Genomic DNA, 23299 nt, shown 5'->3' with positions numbered 1-23299 from the left:
TGCCACTACCAAGAAGGCCCTCTGCCTGGTTCCCTGTAACTTGGCTTCTCGCAGTGAGGGAACCGCCAGAAGGCCCTCAGAGCTGGACTTCAGTGTCCAGGCTGGATGATAAGGGTGGAGACGCTCCTTCAGGTATACAGGACCTTTGGCTGTTTAGGGCTTTAAAGGTCAGCATGTATAGTTATAGTCTCATTCTGGAAGGACTTAAAAGCTGCAAACTTGAACGCTTGATACGGGAAAGTAAGGCATATTGCCTATATGGAAGAACTGACCCACAAATTAAAACCGGCCAGAGGAACATTTGCAGGAGCTTCATTTGGTTCACAAATTCTCCAGGAAACCAAAGACCGATTCCAGAGGTTTATACAAACTTGTGGATCACTTAATAAGCCCGTGTTTTGCAGGCATATACCGTTATAAGTTGACGTGTATTTATGGGAATGCAAGTTTTTATAATGTGTTTCAGGGAATCTCCTGGGAAACGTAAAGAATAAAATGTATTATTATTATTATTATTATTATTATTATTATTACTATTATTACTATTATTATTAAAGATGGATTGCAGGGAGGAGAGCCTGGCTGCTGGTTAGCAGCGCCTCTCGACCACTGCAAGACGGGAGTCTCTCCTCTCCTCGGAGTAAGCACCGCTCGATCTCTTTCCACGCACCGTCTCTTTTGAATGATGCATGAAGCTTTATTAATACCCCCTCAGAAAACACATCTATTATGGATGCAATTGCAGGAAAAACCACTCACCAGTCCTGCGGTGAGAGGTGCGCAGACCCCGCTGCATTATTGCCTACGCTGTTTTTAAATATATGTGTGTGTGTATTTGTGGAATCCTCAATGCGCTTTGCAGCCGTTAGCCTCATCAGAAGCAGGTCAGCTGCAGCCTTGGTTGGGGATATCCTTACAATCTCAACAACATGCACGAGTGTCAGGCTTCAGGGAATCAGACTGACCTCCCTCACGGCTGGCAGCCAGAAATGGGAAAACAAGACGTTCTTACCATGGTGTTTTATTCAATATTCACAGAGGGAGACAGATGGAGGCACCTCTCAGGTAATGCCGTTGCTACGAGTAAAGTACCACCCCCTCTGTCTCTTCTATTGTACGTCATCCCTGCGTCAGCTGCTCTGCTTTCTGCCTCTGAGCTTCCTGTTCTACTACTCTCAATGCACGCCTGGTCCTGGGAGAGGGGGTTCAGGAATGCTTTCAAGAGACACTGAGTCTGTCAGCTGTATCTCCCCTGGGGCTTCTTCTTCTTCCTGCTGCTCCTCTCCCAATATTTCCCAGCTTCTCCCCTGTGTCGCCTCTGAACTATAACCTTCTGCAAACCACTGTTCTTGTGATGGCCTGGGACTGGGGCTCGGACTCGGAACCAGAGGAGACTCAGTCTGCACTGGATCCTTTGCCTCAGGCACCATCTGAACCAAGTCTGGGGCCTGATCCTGAAGAGCCCCAGTCTGCACAGGTTCCCCTGAAACAAGCACCAGCTGGGCCGAGTCAGGGGCCTGAGCCTGCCCTGGCTCCAGATGCGGGGATGACCTCGTTGCCATCAGCTTGGACTACTGCAATGCGCTCTATGTGGGGCTACCTTTGAAGGTGACCCGGAAACTACAACTAATCCAGAATGCGGCAGCTAGACGGGTGACTGGGGGCGGCCGCCGAGAACATATAACACTGGTCTTGAAAGACCTACATTGGCTCCCAGTACGTTTCCGAGCACAATTCAAAGTGTTGGTGCTGACCTTTAAAGCCCTAAACGGCCTCGGCCCAGTATGCCTGAAGGAGCGTCTCCACCCCCATCGTTCTGCCCGGACGCTGAGGTCCAGCGCCGAGGGCCTTCTGGCGGTTCCCTCATTGCGAGAAGCAAAGCTACAGGGAACCAGGCAGAGGGCCTTTTCAGTAGTGGCACCCGCCCTGTGGAACGCCCTCCCATCAGATGTCAAAACAATAAACAACTACCTGACATTCAGAAGATATCTTAAGGCAGCCCTGTTCAGGGAAGTTTTTAATGTATGATATTTTAGTGTTTCTTGGTTTCTATGGAAGCTGCCCAGAGTGCCTGGGGAAACCCAGCCAGATGGGCGGGGTACAAATAATAAATTATTATTATTAATTATTATTATTATTATTATCATCATCATCATCATCATCATCACTTACAGCTGCTCCACTACCGGTCAGGGGAGGCTGAGGCAGCCTCTGGGTCTAGTCACCCACCAACGTCTCCTGAGATGCAGAGATGAAGGTCTGGAGAAGGAGAGACCTGAGTACTCGCAGGAGGAGTGCTTGCCTTTGGGTGAGACAGGGAGGTGAGTCGCCGGGGGATCAGGACCGGCCGTTACCCTGACAAAGATAAAAGGCTGTTGGAGCCCGCCCCAGGTTGTGGGAGCAACATTGCTGTATGCTACATCCTGTACCTGTCCTTACCTGGTTTCCTGCCTCGTGTCCTGCCTTGACCCTGTCGGACTGACTCCTAGCAGAACCTACAGAATCTGGACTGGACCTGAACCACAGTTCTCGGGTTACCCCCGGGCCCAGCACACATCTGCAGACTCTGAACTATAACCTTCTGCAAACCACTGTTCTAAATCTATACTGTCCTCCTCTCCATTTCCTTTAAGGCTCTTACCTCTTCCCTCCTTTTTGTTTTGTTTTGTTTTTAAATCGAGTTTCTATTCCTTAAGCCTGGTGAGACAGGTTTGGAAGTCTGTTGGCATTGCTTAGTGCAGTGTTTTTCAACCTTTTTTGGGCAAAGGCACACTTGTTTCATGAAAAAAATCACGAGGCACACCACCACGGTGTGCGGAGAGGGAGATGTCAGAGCCCCGCTGCTCTCTATGGGGAATCGGAGGAGAGCGGACCGCCTGTCCGCTCTCATCCGATCCCATCCGATATGATCCCCACCCAGGATGGATGGAAAATAGGGTGGACACAGTCCGGCGCCCGCCTAGTGGGCGAAAATTTGACTTTTTTAAAAAATATATATATATTTTGAATTTTTCAATTTTTCCCACGGCACACCAGGCAACATCTCGCGGCACACTAGTGTGCCGCAGAACAGTGGTTGAAAAACACTGGCTTAGTGAAAGCTCAGGATTTGAGAGAAAGGGATTTGAGGAGGTTTTCCTTTTGGCAGGAGTTTTCCAGCTAAAGTAGAAAGCAAAGTTGATTTACATCAACCAAAGGTCACTGCAAGTTCATGGAATGGGAGAGAACAATCACAAACAGCACTTAATATTCATTGCAATACAGGAGTTTGCAGCAATTGATCTCCATTAGGAGGGATAGCAAAGCCCTTTCACTGATTTCTCTCCAAGATGACGATCCATTTGGCCAAAAAGCTGTCCTGGAAGTTGTAACGACATCTATATCCACAAGGAGGTAGCAGATTTTGTGGGCCTGGGTAGAATCTGTTAATTTGCAAATAAGATCTTGTGTGTGTGTTTATTTTTTTAAAAAAACCAATCCTTAAGCTCGTTTTACAATGACAAAGGGGAAAGATGGTGTACTAGCTGTTGTTGTTTAGTCGTTTAGTCGTGTCCGACTCTTCATGACCCCCTGGACCAGAGCACGCCAGGCACTCCTGTCTTCCCCTGCCTCCCGCAGTTTGGTCAGACTCATGTTTGTAGCTTCAAGAACATTGTCCCACCATCTCGTCCTCTGTCATCCCCTTCTCCTTGTGCCCTCAATCTTTCCCAACATCAGGGTCTTTTCCAGGGAGTCTTTTCTTCTCATGAGGTGGCCAAAGTATTGGAGCCTCAGCTTCACAATCTGTCTTTCCAGTGAGCAACTCAGGGCTGATTTCCTTCAGAATGGAGAGGTTGGATCTTCTTGCAGTCCATGGGACTCTCAAGAGTCTCCTCCAGCACCAGAATTCAAAAGCATCAGTTCTTCGGCAATCAGCCTTCTTTATGGTCCAGCTCTCACTTCCATACATCACTACTGGGAAAACCATGGCTTTAACTATATGGACCTTTGTTGGTAAGGTGATGTCTCTGCTTTTTAAGATGTTGTCTAGGTTTGCCATCGCCTTTCTCCCAAGGAGCAGGCGTCTTTTAATTACAATTTACAATTAATTACAATTACATACTTTGGTTTAAATAACCCAAGACATATGCCCAAGTTTTTTGCCTTGGCAAGGAGTTTTCCCCCCACTCCACTCATTGCTGTAAACCACGATTAAACAAAGAAAAACCTAATTCCCCACAGCTTCCCATTTCGTACAGACCAGGAAAGTATGGTTAGCAGGTTTGGAACAAGCCAGGATATAACCACGGTTTCAAGCTGACCTACTATCCTGGTATGTTCTGGAGCTGCTAACCATTGTTTCCCGGTTTAGAGGAACTGGGACACTATGGTCAGTCAGATACTTCCTGATTTAATCACAGCTCACACAAAGGGGCTCAGCAGGGATATGTTTATCTCCGTTTAGTAAACTACACTGGCAAAGCCAGGCCTGTGGCAGGTGGTGTGGTTGTAAGCAATGTCTTGAGATGTTTGGAAAGCCTTCAGCAACTGTTTTAATGTTTGCATTAATTCTTAAGAGACAATTTCATTGTTAGATGGCTCTCTGGGTTTTTTGATATGGTAATAAAAGAGAGGGGAAAACAATGCCCCAGATTTGTCATTTCGAAGCTCACATTTTGGAACGTTCCTCTCGCTCCCGTTTCAGTGTGCTGAAGGCAGTGTTTGGAAATGCAGTTGTGTAGGGGATCTTCTCTTTGAGAAGGGGAATGAGTTGTGGCTGGAATCAGAGTAACATTCCCCTTTTAAACTTTCACAGCGGATAGGTTTGCCAGGCTTCTATAAGCCTCTAAAATAAGTTTCCTGGTAGTTCCCCTTTATTCCCTCTTAAAAAGAATAGACACGACATAACCTTGTATAAAAGTATAAAATAGTTTACTCACACATGCTGTTCACAGATGGACCCCAGAAGGCAGACTTAAGTTACCGTATTTTTCGCTCTATAACACGCACCTGACTATAACACGCACGTAGTTTTTAGAGGAGGAAAACAAGAAAAAAATATTCTAAATGAAACAGTGGATGTATGATTTTTGTGGTTCATGCTGTGGCCACAGACATGTGATCTGACAGTGAGTTTGGAGTAGCCCAATGCAAAAATCCTGAGGATCCATGTGGATCCATGCTTTGTAACCACGTTTTTGCACCACTGCAGCCCCAGGCAACAGTGGGTGCGTGATTTTTTTGGGTGCAAGATGTAGCCATGGACATGCTATGTGATCTGATGGTGAATTTGGGGTGACCCAGTGCAAAGATCCTGAGGATCCATGTGGATCGTTGCCAGTCTGGTTGCCAGTCGGCTCCAGGGACCACACATTTGCTCAATAACACGCACAGACATTTCCCCTTACTTTTTAGGAGAAAAAATGTGAGTGTTATAGAGAGAAAAATACGGTAAGTTTCCTGGTAGTTCCCCTTTATTCCCTCTTAAAAAGAATAGACACGACATAACCTTGTATAAAAGTATAAAATAGTTTACTCACACATGCTGTTCACAGATGGACCCCAGAAGGCAGACTTAAGTTACAAAATATATACACGTGGAGTCTATCCCATAAGGAGATAGTTCCTTTGTCCTCTCTTGGCTGGATGCCAAGAGAGCATCTCAGGCTGATGCTTCTTCGACGAAAGCAAAATGGAGAAGAGAGAGATGTGGTGGCCAGTCCTGCGCTTTTGTTACCTGCACAGGTGAGGCCACGCCCACCTCTGGTCACATGTAGAGGAAGTTTGTCCCAGCCCAGGAGGAAACAGGAAGTTCCAACTGGCTGGTTCAGACATCCCCTTTTTATGTCCACTCTAGGAATGTTGTATTTGACCACTCTGTGTTTCACACCCCACAAACCTAACTTTGTAAAACTCCCTGTCTCTGTAGGGACCTCCAGGCTGCTGCATCTCAACACAGATGGGAAACACAGTTTGGCTCAAAAGCCACAGATGTCAAAGATCAATGCTGTCTTCTCACACCTAAGCTGTGTTGGGATACTGCCAGGGAGATAAAGTCCATCATGGCCCCAAGCCGGCTGCCGGACGATCCATTGATCTCCCGTAGTCACGCAGTACGAGCTATTAGCGACACGAGTTTCCTGAAAATACCATGCCACATTCCAGGGCTCGTGCACACTCTTATCAGCAGATAATGCACAGCAAAAGTCGCAATGTCAGGAGAGCATTATTTACAAGCCTTTATTCAGCGTTGATCAGAACAAAGAAAGACATGACTGTTCTGCGTCAGTGTCTTCGACAGAGTGAGAAACGAAAGCAATAGCAACATAAACATCCTGTGAACAGGAAATACGCAGGCTGTGACACAAACATCCTGCTCCCTTTTAAGGTGGAACGGAAATATCCCAACAAGCTGTTCATTAGGTTCAAGCACACAAACTGTGCAAACACCCCTTCCCTAGATACGTCATGACACAGCGGTTGCCCGTTTAGCTAGCATATGTACCTAAGAACAAATTAAATGGCGATAGCTCCATTGGCAGAGAACAAGACTCTTAAGCTCAGGTTCATGGGTTTGAGCCCCAAGTTGGGCAAAGAAAATCCTGCATTCCTGGGGGGTTGGACTAGATGACCCTCAGGGTCCCTTTCGACTCTACAATTCTATTATTGGCTTGGGCTTCCAAGCAACTGAGGACCCTCCCACTGCCATTGTAGAACAGGACCAACTTGTGCTGCCACCTAGCGGAGCCCAGAAGAAATGCAAAGGTTGTTGCTGACTGGAACTCTTGGGCTCTTCTGGGCTCTGGGCACATCCAGAACATTTGAAAAAGGGCCATAGCTCAGGGATGGAGCATCTGTTTTGAATGCTGTTTTGAATACATGCCCAAGTAAGTCTGGGAAAGATTCCCTGCCTGAAATGCTGGTGATCTGCTGTTGGTCATTGTAGACAATACTACTACTACTACTACTACTACTACTACTACTAATAATAATAATAATAATAATAATAATAATAATAATAATAATGGGACCTGCAAAGCATTTACAGCCTAGCTGCATAGTTTCTCTGACTGGCTGGGAGCCCTACTGAGATGTGGGAGACTGACACTATCTACCCATTTTTCAGGCTGTTCACAGTCAGGAAAGTGATGGGGAAATTATTGCTGTTTCCCAATACGTTTCCGAGCACAGTTCAAAGTGTTGGTGCTGACCTTTAAAGCCCTAAACGGCCTCGGTCCAGTATACCTGAAGGAGCATCTCCACCTCCATCGTTCAGCCGAGACACTGAGGTCTAGCACTGAGGGCCTTCTGGTGGTTCCCTCACTGCGAGAAGTGAGGTTACAGGGAACCAGGCAGAGGGCCTTCTCGGTGGTGGCACCCGCCCTGTGGAACACCCTCCCATCAGATGTCAAGGAAATAAACAACTATCAGACTTTTAGAAGACATCTGAAGGCAGTCCTGTTTAGGGAAGTTTTTAATGTTTGATGTTGTTGCTTTTTTATTATTGTCATTAGTGTTCTTTTGGGAGCCGCCCAGAGTGGCTGGAGAAACCCAGCCAGATGGGTGAGGTATAAATAAGAAGTTGTTGTTGTTGTTGTTGTTGTTGTTGTTGTTGTTAAATCTATATACCACCCAATCCCTGTAGGGCAGTTCACAACACAAAACTACAATATAAAAAACATGAAATGAATTATAAAAATAAAGACAACCCAATAATCCCCGTTTCCACAACACATTTGAAAAGGGCATTGGATGTCTCAGCCAAAGGCCTGGTTAAAGAGGAATGTTTTTGCCTGGTGCCTAAAGGTGTACAGTGGTACCTCGGGTTACAAATTTAATTCGTTCTGGAGGTCCGTTCTTAACCTGAAACCGTTCTTAACCTGAGGTACCACTTTAGCTAATGGGGCCTCCCGCTGCCGTCACACCACCGCCGTGCGATTTCCATTTTCATCCTGGGGCAAAGTTCTCAACCCAAGGTACTACTTCCGGGTTAGCGGAGTTTGTAACCCGAAGCGTTTGTAACCTGAGGTACCACTGTATAATGAAGGTGCCAGGTGAACTTCACTGGGGAGAGCATTCCACAGATGGGGAGCCACTGCAGAGAAGGCCCTGTTTTCATGTTGCCACCCTCTGGACCTCTCATGGAGGAGGCACACAAAGGAGGGCCTCAGAGGATGATCTCACGGTCCAAGTAGGTTCATATGGAGAGAGGCAGTCCTTGAGGTGCAAGGGATGACCACATCACAGCAGAGATCTCTGGAAAGGATGGCCGCGAATTGCATTGAAAAGTGCAGGCCCAAAAACTGATAGAGGAGTGGACTTGCGTGAAGGAATACATCAAAAAACATTGTTCTGGTATTAATATATCAATATGCAATGAATGAAACTTATAGAGTAAAAAATGAAGAAGAAATGGGTATAAGATGAGATAGTCAAAAATAATATTGATAAGAAGAAAAGAAACAAAGGATGCCATATATAGGTGGAGGGAAGTCAAAATTTATGTATGTATGTTTAGTTTGTATGGGGTTTTTTGTAATCTAAGTTGAGAGGTGTATGTATCTATGTATAATAAGTTTGTTCAGTGTTCTGGTTTGTGTTTGTAAGTATTGCATTTATCAATAAAAGTTTAAAAAATAAAAATAAAAGAAAGAAAGAAAAGTGTCAAATGATTTTTTTTATAAGATATTTATTAAAGTTTCACAAATTATATAGACAAACACAGTAATACAAACAAACACAAACAAAAAAAACAAGTATAATTTCAAACCCTTATTTTCATATGACTTACTTCTCCGACCTCCTCATACCTCCCCTTTCTGCATTCCAATTTCAAATTTTAATTCAGCAAATCCTCACCCTTAATTTTCTCTAATTTTTAACTTTTCTTTTCTTTTGACTTAATCCTTACAGCTGTAATCAACTTAATTTCTAAAGCCACATCATTCTAACATTCATTAATTTTACAATGTTTCTTAAGATAATTCTTGAATTTCTTCCAATCTTCTTCCGCCGTCTCTTTTCCCTGGTTTCGGATTCTGCCAGTCATTTCTGCCAGTCCCATATAGTCTATCACCTTCATCTGCCATTCTTCCAAGGTGGGTAAATCTTGTGTCTTCCAATACTTTGCAATGAGTATTCTTGCTGCTGTTGTAGCATACATAAAGAATGTTCTGTCTTTCTTTGGCACCAATTGCCACAGGAGGATGCATAAGTGCCTGAGAGCAGATCAGAATGGGGCTCCTTGCCATATAACCGCCCAGCAAAACAAATCAGAATGCATAGGAGAGCTGCATATTCCTATACAATATTCCTATTCCTATATTGCAGGGGGTTGGACTAGATGGTCTTCAGGGTCCCTTCCAACTCCACAATTCTATAATTCTATGATTCTAGGAGCGCTCAGTGAAGTCTAACCTACGCAAGCAAATCCAGATGATTGCTCAATAAACTGGTCGCCAGTTTCCTCCAGGCCTTTGCTGGGTAAACAGCTCAGCTCCCTGTCTCCCTGCCTCCTTCTCCTTGCCCCACATCAGCCTGACTCCCTGGCTGCTGCCCTTACCTCCTCACTCCAGGCCCCCTTGGCTTCTCAGGGCAGGCGCCCACCCTGCCATCTGCCTGTGCCTCTGGACCGACGCTCCTGCGGAGCGGTCCCAGCACCCCGACTCAGCTCCGCCGAGAATCGCGCCTCGAGTCCTCCACACGCTTGGCTGCCTATGGCAGGGCCTTGACAGACAAGGACGCAGCCTGGGAGTCCCATCTGCTCAAATCCTTCTGGAGAAACCCAAAGCACACATTGTGATATAATTTTTTTTGTAATAATAAAAAGAAAACAACCATCAGAGAGAGCACAGATTGTCCAAACTGTACCAGATGCTGGAAATAGAAAAAGTGTGATAACGCAATTGGGAGAAATCAAGTGATCATCACATGGCAGGCAAAGCCGAAAGCAAATGAAGCCGACAAATTAAGGCGAAGCCCTGACCCGACCTGACCGCAGCCGAAGAAAATGGCAATTTTGCAAACGGAACCACAGAACTGCGTGACGCAACCGCTTCAGGGTAGGGGGAAATTATTCTCCTGTTTCCCTTCACGAGCATGGGGGACCATGATCAGCCCAAGGGCCACATCTCCTCCTGGGCAATGTTCCGGGGGCCACATGCCATGGTAGGCGGGGTTTCAGACACAAGTAGGCGGGGCCATGGATGTAAGCTTTGTGGGGTAGGCTGCTTTCTGCACATGCTCTCGCTCTCTTACCTTCCTCCACCCAGGCAAGGAAAAGGCATGATCAGAGATCAAGGACACACATTCCCAGGCAGGCAGAAGAGCTCTGGGTGCCCAGGATTCCTGAATGGAGAAAGCTCCGCGGAAGTCCTTGCATCACAACACCTTCCCCTGGGCTTTAACTGAAGCATGGGGGCAAGAAAGTAAAGAACTTCTGGGAAATGATATATAATGAGATGAAAAAGATGTTGAAATATACATTCTTTAAAAAAACAACACAGAAGCATTTTTACCTGGCCAAGACATTAATAGACAAGATTTTAAATTGTTCTTATATGCAACAACAGCGGCAAGAGTACTGTTAGCCCAGAAATGGAAGCAAGAAGAAATTCCGACGAAAGAAGAATGGCAGACGAAATTAATGGACTATGCAGAATTGGACAAAATGACAGGAAGGATTCGAAAACTGCGGGACTAGAGATTCACAGAAGATTGGAAGAAGTATATGAATTATTTGAAGAGCAACTGTAATCAACAAATTACGCTAGTAGGACTACAAGAAGTTTTGTGAGGAGAAATATATGAAGTGTTACAAAGTAGAGATATTGGTTATGAGTTTGAAATGTAATAGGGAAAACAAGAAATGCATACTAAGAGATTAGATTGGAAAGTTTTCAGACAGGACTGATGGAAGTCGAAAAAATTGAATAAGATGTAAAAGTATGTTTAATTACTGTTGAAAATGATATGTTAAAACACACACACACACACACACACACACACACTATATATACAGTGGTGCCCCGCAAGACGAAATTAATTCGTTCCGCAAGTTTTGTCGTCTAGCGAATTTTTCATCTTGCGAATCACGAAATCCCATAGGAATGCATTGAAAATCAATTAATGCGTTCCTATGGTCAAAAAAAGTCCAAACAAAGCCAAATTCGGTACAACAACAGTTTATTAACTGCTCTTTAAAGTCACACATACTGTAAAGAGCAGTTCAAAAATTGAAGGGAAAATAAATTAACTTTATAAACAAAACATGTCTTTGTTTTTAGACAAAGGAAACAAAGTCGCGAGACGTTTTCGTCTTGCGAAGCAAGCCCATAGGGAAATTCGTCTTGCGAGGCAAATCGAAAATGGAAAAACCTTTCGTCTAGCGAGTTTTTTGTCTTGCGAGGCATTCGTCTTGCGAGGTACCACTGTACCGTATTTTCCGCTCTATAACACGCACCCGACCATAACACGCATGTAGTTTTTAGAGGAGGAAAATCCTTAGGCATGCTACCCGTAGGCATTCCCTCCATAATACGCACAGACATTTCCCCTTACTTTCTAGGAGGAAAAAAGTGAGTGTTATGGTGCAAAAATACGGTATATGTATATGTATGTATGTATGTATGTATGTATGTATGTATGTATGTATAGCATGGGAGCAACGAGAGGTTGAGGAAGGCAGACCAGCAGAGAGGTGGTGTGTCGAATGAAAGAAAGGATGCTCTCAAGGACCCCCACAGCGGTGGGGGCTGTTCCATTTCAGGAGATGGGGCATTGCCCCACTGACCTCTGGCTTCTCCTACCATTGGTCTCTCTGCCACTCTCTGCCCCTCAGCCAGCTCTGGCAGAGTGTGGCTTACTGATAAGAGTGTCAGACTAGGACCTAGAAGGGCAGGGTTCAAATCCCCACTCAGCCATGGAGCTCACTGAGTGTGACCTTGCAGTGGCTGCCTCTCAGCCTAACCCACCTCACAGGGGTGTTGTGAGGATAAAATGGGGAGGTGGGAAAGTATGTATGCCACCTTGAGCTTCCTGGAAGAAAGGCAGGCTATTCATGTAAATGATGATGATGATGATGATGATGATGATAATGTATTAGTAATAATACTAATCTTTTAGTGAGCATGAAAGAGGAGAGCGCAAAATATGGTCTGAAGCTCAACATCAAAAAAACCAAGATCATGGCGACTAGTCCCATCACCTCCTGGCAAATAGAAGGGGAAGAAATGGAGGCAGTGAGAGATTTTACTTTTTTGGACTCCATGATCACTGCAGGTGGTGACAGCAGCCACTAAATTAAAAGACGCCTGCTTCTTGGGAGGAAAGTAATGACAAACCTAGACAGCATCTTAAAAAGCAGAGACATCACCTTGCCAGCAAAGGTCCGTATAGTTAAAGCTTTGATTTTCCCAGCAGTGACGTATGGAAGTGAGAGCTGGACCATAAAGAAAGCTGATCGCTGAAGAACTGATGCTTTTGAATTCTGGTGCTGGAGGAGACTCTTGAGAGTCCCATGGACTGCAAGAAGATCAAAGCTCTCCATTCTGAAGGAAATCAGCCCTGAGTGCTCACTGGAAGGACAGATCATGAAGCTGAGGCTTCAATACTTTGGCCACCTCATGAGAAGAGAAGACTCCCTGGAAAAGACCCTGATGTTGGGAAAGATGGAGAGCACAAGGAGAAGGGGACAACAGAGGACGAGATGGTGGGACAGTGTTCTCGAAGCTACCAGCATGAGTTTGACCAAACTGTGGGAGGCAGTGGAAGACAGGAGTGCCTGGCGTGCTCTGGTCCACAGAGTCAGAAATAGTCGGACACGACTAAACAACAACAACAATAATACTAATATCATAGAATTGTCCAGCTCAAAGGGATCGCGAGGGCCATCTAGTCCAACCCCCTACAACGCAGGAATCTTTTTGTCCAACATGGGGCTTGAACCCACCACCCTGAGATTAAAAGGCTTTACCAACTGAGCTATCTCACGGATGAGTAACAGCAGCTCTCCGGCCTGAGGATGTCATGCTGTAGAGGAACCAGGGTCTCCTTTGCTCTGTCGGACTCCGCAACTGCTAAAACAGGGTGGGTCTCTATAAATGGAAGAGGCCCCAGCAGAAAAAGGAAGCTACTACTGCGAAAGAGCTGCAGGAGCTACTTGAAGTCCCAGCCCGAGGGTGGCTGCCTGCTGCTGAAGCAACCTCTATGCTCAGCTCTTCATGGAGCTGTCCGTGGTGCTAGCAGAGCCTTGTCTCTGCACTGCTGAGGCCAATGCGCCAAATAGAAAACGTACCTACCTGAGATCATCTACAGAGGCTCTGCTCTGACTAGGGATGGGCGGATTGCGTTCACTTCCCCCCATTTCTACCTCGGGTTGCATTTTATTATCTTGTTAAAAGTCCTCATGAAAAATCATCAGCAGTTCAGTGTGCGTTGTTCCTAAAATCCAGGTATTTGTATGCCATTTTGCCTTGCTTGCATGTCTTTGCAAGAAATTCCCCTTAATTATAATGCATTTTCGGCACGCTTTTCCCAGTGCACACATTTGGTTAGTTGGTCAGAGAAGTGTGGGTTTTGAGAGCTGGCTGAGTTTCAGTTCACACAGGGAGTGTGAATTAGGTAGGTTTTCAAAACTTGAACCGAAGCTCATTTCTCTCCTTTTCCTAGCTCAGAGTTCCCCCTCACCCTGGTGGGTGGCCACAAGAGACAGGGGCTTCTCCGTGGTGTCCCCCCGCCAAAAAAACCCCTCATCTCCCTATAGAGCCTTGCCAAGCAACCACGTTAATACATTTTCGGTGCCAGCAGGCCTTTTTCAATTCTCCCAGAATTCTAACACCATTTTATTTATTTAATATTAATCATCTGAGTCTCGGCTGTTACCCGTGTATCTTTTGCCCTTTTGACTCTCTGCTGAGAGTCCATGGATTTTTAGTACTGTGCTGCAATCCTAATATATTATATTTTTAATTTTCCTTTACTATTAATTACTCATTTCTTACATCCACATTCCACCTTTTCCTCCAAGGAGCTCAGAGCGGTGCCTCCCCTCTCCTCATTTAATCGCCGCAACAACCCTGCCAGGTAGTTTAAGCTGAGAGGCACTCTGGCGCTCTAACCGGTGCGCCATACTGCTGGGATTTATAAACGCCGCCACGGTTGCAGAGGGTCGTGCGGGGGAACCGGGCTGCAGAATTAAGAACCCACGTAGGTGGATCGGGACAGTGGCCAACCAGATTCCCACTATGCCCAGTATGGGAAACCCGCCAGGAGGAGCCGAGAGCACAAGCGCCACTCTCCTCGCCCGCAATTTCCAGCAACTGGTACTCAGAAGCAGAGCCGAGCCCTCGTTGTTGCATCTTTTGGGGGGCGATTCCTCGGCTGCAAATCTGCAGCGCGGGTTGGCGCTCAGTTCTGCAGTCGGTGCAATGCACGCGCAAATATATCGAGTGTGCACGTCGAGTGACCTTGCGCCTGGGTGTGCAAGCTGGCACACACACACACACACACACACACACACCTTTCGCTCCGGGGAGGGAGAAAAGGAACGCAAAGGGGGTGTTTTGCAAAACGTGGAGAGGTTCGCGCTGGCCCTGCTGCTGTGCCGACTGCCTCTCTGCCCCCCCCAAAAAAAACATGGGCGCTTGGCACAGGGCAGAGACAGAAGGGCAACGGCCCCCCTGGCATCGCAGCCCCGCAGCCAGACGGCGCAGGAGGGGCTGCCATGGAGCAGAGAGGCCGCTTCACAGTGCACAGCCAGCTGGGGTTAGGGGTGCTTGTTGAGTGGAAGGGGGGAGCCCGAGAGCCGTGCCAAACCCCCCTCCCTCCCCACCCACCCGCCCTCAGCCTCCTGAGCAGCTGCAAACTCCTTCCTCCAGCCCAGAGAGACCCTTCCAGTTTGGCCTCCCGCATCTCCCCTCCTCCTCTTCCTCCTCCTCCTCTCCCCCCCCGCACCCATTTCCACTCCCCCTCTCTTTTCTCTGTGGCTCCCTTGGAAATGGAGGCACGGAGATTGCAGTCAGCTGATGGGTGCTGCTGAGCCCAGGAAAAACCTCCCCTCCTCCTTCTCTCTCCATCTCACCGCCTTCTCGGCCTCCCCAGCCCCGACAAAGGGTGCTCGCTGTCGCTGGTCCCCCCCCCCCCAGGGGCGGTTGGGTCAGATTATCCTATCCCGCCTCCCCCCACCGCCACCTCCTTGGAATTGGAGAGAGGTTTTTGGTCTGGCGCGCCTTCCTCGCTCTCTCGCTCTGTCTCTCTGCCTCCTTCCAAAGGCACAGCAGATAAGAGCTGCTACCGCCCTCTCTGGGAAGGAAAGGGATTTCTCCCTCTGTCTCTCCTTTGCAGGACCCAGAACACAGGTATGGACTAAGCAGGAGAGACTGTGCGTCCCCGAGCTCCGTCTCCTCATCCAGGCGCCGCGTGCGAGGAGGGCAGCCAGGACACCTGGGCAGGTGTGCAGCCTCCGCAGACCATCTCCCGCGCCCGCTGCCATCACCTGCTCGCTCCAGGACCTGTGAAAACGGGGAGATCAGGCAGGCCAACCCTGAAGGTAAGGCTCTCTCTCTGTCTCCCCACGGGCATGCTCTCAGGCTGATGTGCAAAATTCTCTGGGTTGGGAAAAAGCGAAGAGCGAGAAAGGATGCTTCTGCCTTGCTTTGCACAGCGGCGCACGTCTCCTCTCGATGTGGGTGGGTGTTTTGTATTTTCTCCCCCATCAAGGAGCCCGTAAAATGAGCAATTTTTCCAACGCTCGGGTCTCTGTGCCAGCCAGGTGTAGGGTTAAAAAAAACCAGCCACCCCACACTGGGAGTAGGTTGGAAATGTCACACCGTGGCCTTTGGAGGAGCAGGCAAAATAAGGAGGGGAGCGAATGTGTGGGTCTCTGCTCCCCCATCCCCTGAAATCTTTCGCGTCTTTCCAGGCAGAATGGAAGGATGAAAAGCAAGGAGCAAATTCTAGAGGCGAGGATTGCAGAGGTTTTCTGTGTAGCTCTCCCCGCACAGACCATCCAATTAGCTGACAGTGACTCACAAAACAGAATTCAACACGGACTCCTTTAGTCTCTGCCGTAAGAGGTTCTATTATTCCAGTTTTCTTTTCTTCTCTCTCTCCCCCCTTCCCCTCTATCTGATGTAGCTGTAGAAAAGAAAATAGGAACCCCCCCTCTGTCTCCCTCCCTCCCTCTTCTCCACTCTGCATGTGCAAATTTGCTATCGCAGTATCTCATAGTAACCGTTGCATGAAATCCAGATTGTGGGGAGTGTTATCCATAAGGCAGTTATGAATGCTCGGAGGTTGAGATCTTGCTTTCTGGAGATGCGCCGCCTCAGTTGTAGCTGCAGAATCAGAGCCGCCGTGGATGCGGGCCAGCAAGGGTTAACTGGAATGATGGCTGTGTATTAATATTGCAACTAGAGGGTTTGCGAACTACTTTGGGGTCTGTAATAAGCCAGGCGAGAGAGTTTAAGAAGAGCCCTGTGGTTAAGTTTGCAAAAAAAAATAAAAAATAAAAATGGGCGATACGTTTTCAGAAATATTGTGGAAGGTTTGCAGGGTCACAGAAACTCCCCCTGTGATCTCTTTTCTCTGGGAGATATTTAATGCAAAACCGACCTTTGTCATGTTTGCATTCTGGTGTGTGTACGTGGACGGGAGAACCAATATTCCGAAGGAAATTTGCTAAGGAAGAATAAAGCTCCGTTTTCTAGCTAGAAAGGGCTGTAGCTCGCTGGCAGGGCAGCTGCTTTGAATGCAGAAGGGCTGGGTTCGACCCCTGGAACCTCCAGGTGATGCTGGAAGACTCTCCTGCCTGAAACCTTTGAGAGCGGCTGCCAGTCAGAGTGGACGGCACTGAATAAGGCAGACAAAGCAGATCCCCAGGTTCCTAGAGCTCATTATTTTGAATTGGAGAAGGCACCGTGCCATCCTTGACTTGTGCCAAGTGCTGTACAGTATGCAAAAGGGACATGGTTTTGCACACAGAGGCTTAGAGTTGAGCAAGTGCAAAGCCCATAGGATGAATTCCTTCTGGCGGTTCTGCTTCCAGATCCCAAGCAGTGGATTTCTGTGGAAAGCCCAGCTCGGATTTCAGCATCAATGCTCTCAAATCCCATCTCAGTCGTAGTTGCGCTGCATCACGGGTTTCCTTGTTTAAGGGGCTGCAGAAACCACCAAAGGGGAAATGCGTGTTTTCAGTCACGGGAAAGAATGTCATTGGACTCTAAAACATGAGGGAAACATTAGGAAACATTAAGGGAAATCCGGGCGAGGAATTCGTCCCTTTTGGATGGCAATTTTGTTCACTTCAAAGAAAGTGGTTTGGTGCAAAAAGAGTGAGGTTTTGGGAGACAGAATGGGAAGTTGCCAAATGGTCTCATTCATGCAAGCAGGTCTCTTAGGCAGAGTCATTGAATATGTGGTCTATTCTGCAATGCCCACGGGATTTTCGTGCTAGAGTTTTGAAGGGATAGAATCAGGGTCTGGGGTTTTTAAAACCGTATTTCAAAGGAAGGCATTAATGTTCAAGGTATGTCATTGCTGCGCCCATGTTACAGATGAGGAACTGAGGCTGAGTGATAACATGCCCAAGTTGGCTGCTCATCATTTGAGCCAGAATCCTCTCCTCGAAGCCCCTCCAACTGCTCATTTCAAAGCAAAAGCATTTAATACAGTATGTGATTAGGAAAACAATTGTTGTTAGGGCCTTCTTGGTAGTTGTGCCTGCCCCGTGGAACGCCCTCCAACCAGATGTCAGAGATAAACAACTTTCAGAAGAAATCTGAAGGCAGCCCTGCGTAGGGAAGCTCTTAATGTTTGATTTTTTGTTTTATATTCTGTTGGAAGCCAGGTTAGGGTGACCCAGCCAGATGGGTGAGGTACAGGTAATAAATTGTTGTTGCTGTTGGTTTGGAGGGAGGGGGTGACCTCAGATAACAAATCTGTGATTGCTGGAGGCAAAATGGAAATCTGGACCATTTTGGAATCATAGAATTGTAGAAAGGGAAGGGGCTCTCCAGGGGTCATCTAGTCCAACCCCCCTGCAATGCAGGAACCACAGCTAACGAACCCTGGACAGATGGACATGCAACCCCTGTCTAAAAAGCACTAATGAAGTGAAGTCCAGGCCCCCACTTTCCAAGGTAGTTCGAACAGCTTTTAGCATTAAAAAATTCCTCCTAATATATAGCTGCAATCTCCTTCCTTGTAACTTGAAGCCATTGGTTCAGGTCCTGCCCTCCAGAGCAGGAGAAAACAAGCTTGGAGGCAGCTATCGTATCATCACAACAAATACATGGGATGTGGGTGGCGCTGTGGGTGAAACCACAGAGCCTAGGGCTTGCCGATCAGAAGTTGGCGGTTCGAATCCCCGGGACGGGGTGAGCTGCCGTTGCTCGGTCCCTGCTCCTGCCAACCTAGCAGTTCGAAAGCACGTCAAAGTGCAAGTAGATAAATAGGTACCACTCCGGTGGGAAGGTAAACGGCGTTTCCGTGCGCTGCTCTGGTTCGCCAGAAGCGGCTTAGTCATGCTGGCCACATGACCCGGAAGCTGTATGCCGGCTCCCTTGGCCAGTAAAGCGAGATGAGCGCCGTAACCAGAGTCGGCCACGACTGGACCTAATGGTCAGCGGTCCCTTTACCTTTACCTTTATCTTTACCTTTATCCTATCATCTCTCAGTCTTCTCTTCTCCAAGCTAAATGTCCCACTTTGGACACTCGTCTGCAGACTTCAGGATGTGGTGCACCAGTCAAATTCAGCATCTGTGCCAGATGTCACTTACCGGAAGGTCCCTGGGTTAAGCGGTTTTTGTGGCAGCCCAGGAAGCTGGTTCAAGTTGGTTTCCCTTCCATCTGGTTTCGCCTGTCGAAAAGAGACTGTAACCCCTTTCGGACAGGGACTGTGTTGTATTTTGCTTGCTCTTCTGATCAAGGGGCAGTAGCTACATAGAATACAGTGGTACCTTGGGTTACAGATGCTTCAGGTTACAGACTCCACTAACCCAGAAATAGTACCTCGGGTTAAGAACTTTGCTTCAGGATGAGAACAGAAATCGTGCTCCAGCGGCGCGGCAGCTGCAGGAGGCCCTACTAGCTAAAGTGGTGCTTCAGGTTTAGAACAATTTCAGGTTAAGTACGGACCTCCGGAACGAATTAAGTTCTTAACCAGAGGTGCTACTGCATTTGTCTTATGCTATGTCATTTTTGGGAACCTAGGAGTGTGTATATGTCTCTGACACTTTGTCACACTTCCCTGTATTTCACACATTGAATAAGAAGGTGTCTTGTCACAAGTTGTGTTCCATCACATCCAATTCAAGTTCTCTTTCTTTCTTTCTTTCTTTCTTTCTTTCTTTCTTTCTTTCTTTCTTTCTTTCTTTCTTTCTTTCTTGCATTACTGGGGCAGGAGGTTGGTAGCGAAATTGCACCTTTTCATACTAATCTCTGGGGCTTGTAGTCCCAGATGGCATATGGTGAGAGTCTGCGGTAGGTTTGTGCATTTGACTGTTACCAAGCAATGCTTGTGGATCATTCCAACTTGCTGAAGTTATCCTGCCCCCCCCCCAGTAAACGTTTTGAGAAAAAGGGGCTTGGGAATGATATCTGCAGGGAGCAGCAATGAGAGTAGACGTTCTAGGCAGGAAGAACTAGATGCAGAAATATATGATGGGGGACACCTTGCTTACTAGCAGAACATGTGAAAGTGACCTAGATCAGGGTTCCCCAAACTAAGGCCCGCGGGCTGGATAAGGCCCGAGGGACTTGTTTATCCAGCCCACAGCAACCCCTGCTGCCTGCTGCCGCTCCCCACTCTTACGCTGCACCGGAAATAGCTTGTGTGCATGTGCAAGTGTTATTTGTGCATGTGCAAGCGTTATTTCCGGTGCACATCTGGGTCAGAGAAGGCCCGTGCACAAGCTCTTTCCGGTGCTCCTCCGACCTGGAAGTGCGCCGGAAATAGCGTGTGTTCATGCGTATGGGCATGCACTCCCCAACCTGTGGCCCACTGCATGATCAGCCCTGGAGACACCGGCCCGAGGCACGGTATGTTTGCTGACACCTGATCTAGAGGTCTCGGGGGGGCCACAGGCTTAAAATGAATCAACAGTGTGATGCAGCAGCAGAAAAACCTAATGATGTTCTAGGCTGCATCAACAGAAGTCTAGTGTCCAGATCAAGGGAAGGAATAGTCCCACTCTGTTCTGCCTTGGCCAGGCCACACCTGGAGTCCTGTGTCCAGTTCTGGGCACCACAACTTAAGGATGTTGATAATGTAAGCTGGAACGTGTGCAGAGGAGGGCAACCAAAATGATCAAGGGTCTGGAAACTAAGCCTTATGAGGAGTGGTTGAAGGAGCTGGGTATGTTTAGCCTGGAGAAGAGGAGACAGAGAGGAGATATGAGAGCCATCTTCAAATATCTCCAGGGCTGTTACATGGAAGAGGGAGCAAGTTTGTTTTCTCCTGTCTGGAGGACAGGACTCGAACCCATGGCTTCAGGTTACAAGGAAGGCGATTCTGATTAAACACCAGGGAAACTTTCTGACAGTAAGAGTTGTTGAAAGCTGCCCGGGGTGGCTGGGGAAACCCAGCCAGATGGGTGGGGTAGAAATAATAAATTGTTGTTGTTGTTGTTGTTGACAGTGGAAAGGTCTCCTTCGGTGGGAGGTGGAGTCTCCTTCCTGGGAGGTTTTTAAGCAGAGGTTAGGGCCCTCTGTCCTGGATGCTTGAGCTGAGGTTCCCGCATTGCAGGGGGTTGGACTAGATGACCCTCAGGGTCCCCTCCAACTCTACAATTCTATGCCAAGGCAGACCTTCCTCCTCTTTCTTATCTTCCACAGTAAGTGTTGCTGGCTAAAACTCTCTCGCTGGTGCCCAGAAGGACCGAGGACCACTGGGCCCATTATTCTGTTAAAGCAAACACGAGGCAAACATCCACCAGGCCTTCGTAAAAGAGACAGCTCATATTTGCAAAGATCTTTCAACATTTCAAATGAGCATGCTGGCATCAAACATGCCAGCATTGAAAAATCAGCCGTCAGATCACAAATACGTGAATGTAGGGCACACTCGGCATGCAAATAAACATTTATGAAGTCTCCGTATATTAATTCAGAGTAATTGCGCCATACAACCAGGGTTTCTCGGCTCTAGAACTCGTAGACATACAGTGAAGCTCGATGCCGGAAGATTCAGGGCAGATGAAGGAAAGTCCTTCACACCGTGCATAGTTAGACTATGGAACTCCCTGCCACAAGGGGCGATGATGGCTTTAAAAGAGGATTAGATGAAATTATGGGAGAGGAGAGGGCTATCAGAGGCTACTAGACACAGTGGCTCAGCTCTGCCTCCACAGTCGGGGCTAGCAATGCTTCTGAATACCAGCTGCAGGAAACCGCAGGAGGGCAAAGTTGCTCCTGTGTTCGAATCCTGCCTGTGAGTTTCCCACAGGCATCTGGTTGGCCACAGTGAGAACAGGGTGCTGGCCTAATCCAGCAGGTTCGCATTACGTTTTCATGCTCCAGCTGACGGTGAGGTCTTTCCACAGCTCTGCTTCCACAGTCAGGGCCTTTTCAGTACTGGCCCCGACTTGGTGGAACGCTCTGTCACAAGAGACCAGGGCCCTGCGGGACTTGACATCTTTCCGCAGGGCCTGCAAGACAGAGCTGTTCCGCCTGGCCTTTGATTTAGACTCAGTCTGACCCTTATGTTTCCCTCCCTTTATGGTTTTGACTTTTAAAATGAGGCTGTATTTTAAATTGCATTTTAACCTGTATTTTAAATTGTTTTTTTCTTTTTCTTTCTATTCTTTATTATGTTTTTATTGAATTTTTATTGATGTTAGCTGCCCTGAGCCCGGCTTTGGCCAGGGAGGGTGGGGTATAAATAATAATAATAATAATAATAATAATAATAATTATTATTATTATTATTATTATTATTATTATTATTATTATTACATGACATCCTGTTAGCCGGAGGTTCGAATGACCTCGCTCAGGACTAGCTGCATGCAAAGCCCCCACTCTACCACCGAGAGCTACAGCCCCTCCCCTACTTTAATTTTAGCTCCATTGACTGCAATGAGAAAAATTGCACGACAAACGCTGCCACTCTCACTGCGACCAATGAGACTGATGGTCAGACTCAGCATGGTTTGCAGCGATGACCCAGTGCCCGCCTAATAATAATAATAATAATAATAATAATAATAATAATAATAATAGTATTTATACCCCACCCTTCCCGCTTCAAAAAGCGGGCTCAGGGCGGCTAACAATAAATTTAAAGCACTTACGTAATTGTAAAAGCAGCATAAAACACATTATAAAAACATGAACAACAATAAAATTCAAAAATCAGTTTAGGGGAAATAAGCATTAGATAATCTCCAGGGCTAGCTGGCTGAATTGGTCCTACTTGGGCCAGCGAGGAGGCCAGGGGAGAATTAGCTGTGGGGTCTCAGAGTGGGCAATCTTCATAAAAGGGGAGGGGGAGGGAAGAGAAGGGAAATAAAAGATCAGGCTGAATTCAAATTAAAGGCCAGGCGGAATAGCTCTGTCTTACAGGCCCTGCAGAAGGAGGTTAAACCCTGCAGGGCCCTGGTCTCCTGGGACAGAGCATTTCACCAGGTCGGAGCCACCACTGAGAAGGCCCTGGCTCTGGTGGACGATAGTCTGATTTCCTTATGGCCTGGTACCTCTAAACTATGGTTATTCATGGACCTTAAGGTCCTCTGTGGGGCAGACCAGGAGAGGCGGTCCCGTAAATACGAGGGCCCTAAGCCACAAAGGGCTTGTATAATTGGAAGGGACCCTGAGGGTCATCTAGTCCAACCCCCTGCAATGCGGGAATCTCAGCTGAAGCATCCATGACAGGTGGCCACCCAACCTCTGCTTAAAAGCCTCCAATGAGGGAAGAGTCCATCACCTTCTTAGGGAATCTGTTCCACTGTCAAATAACTCTTGCCAGCAGAAATTTCTTCCTGATGTTTAGCCGCAATCTCCTTTCTTGTAGCTTGAAGCCTTGGGTTCGAGTCCTACTCTCTGGAGCAGGAAAAACAAGCCTGCTTCATCCGCCATGTGACAGCCCTTAACATATTTGAAGATGGCTATCATATCTCCTTTCAGTCTCCTCCTTTTCAAGTTAAACACACACAGCTCCCTCAACTGTTCCTTATAAGGCTTGGTTCCCGGGTCCTTCATCATCTTGGTCTTATATAATTCAGCATTCTTCAACCTGGTACCCTCCATATGTTTTGGACTATAATTCTCATCAGCCCCAACCATCACGGCTACAGGTCGGGGAGGCTTGCTTGTATTATCCTG

The 23299-nt window shown here is 47.3% G+C and overlaps 1 protein-coding gene and 1 long non-coding RNA gene across 2 annotated transcripts in view; both read left to right on the top strand.

The window, feature by feature from the left end:
- The window catches only part of LOC310686073, a 143792-nt gene that overhangs the window by 43537 nt on the left and 76956 nt on the right, over positions 1 to 23299 (top strand). The window lies entirely within an intron of this gene.
- Positions 14930 to 23299, top strand: part of FBXO41 (F-box protein 41) — a 77371-nt gene continuing 69001 nt past the window's right edge. Inside the window, exon 1 of the mRNA XM_083458691.1 lies at positions 14930 to 15526. The gene's annotated coding sequence lies outside the window, so the exon portion shown is untranslated. The remainder of the gene's footprint in view (positions 15527 to 23299) is intronic.

Source organism: Podarcis liolepis (assembly GCF_965112155.1).
Source record: "Podarcis liolepis genome assembly, chromosome: 9".
In the NCBI taxonomy this organism is placed as follows: domain Eukaryota; kingdom Metazoa; phylum Chordata; class Lepidosauria; order Squamata; family Lacertidae; genus Podarcis; species Podarcis liolepis.
Note: the sequence above shows the minus strand (reverse complement) of the source record. Positions and strands in the feature narration are given on the sequence as shown.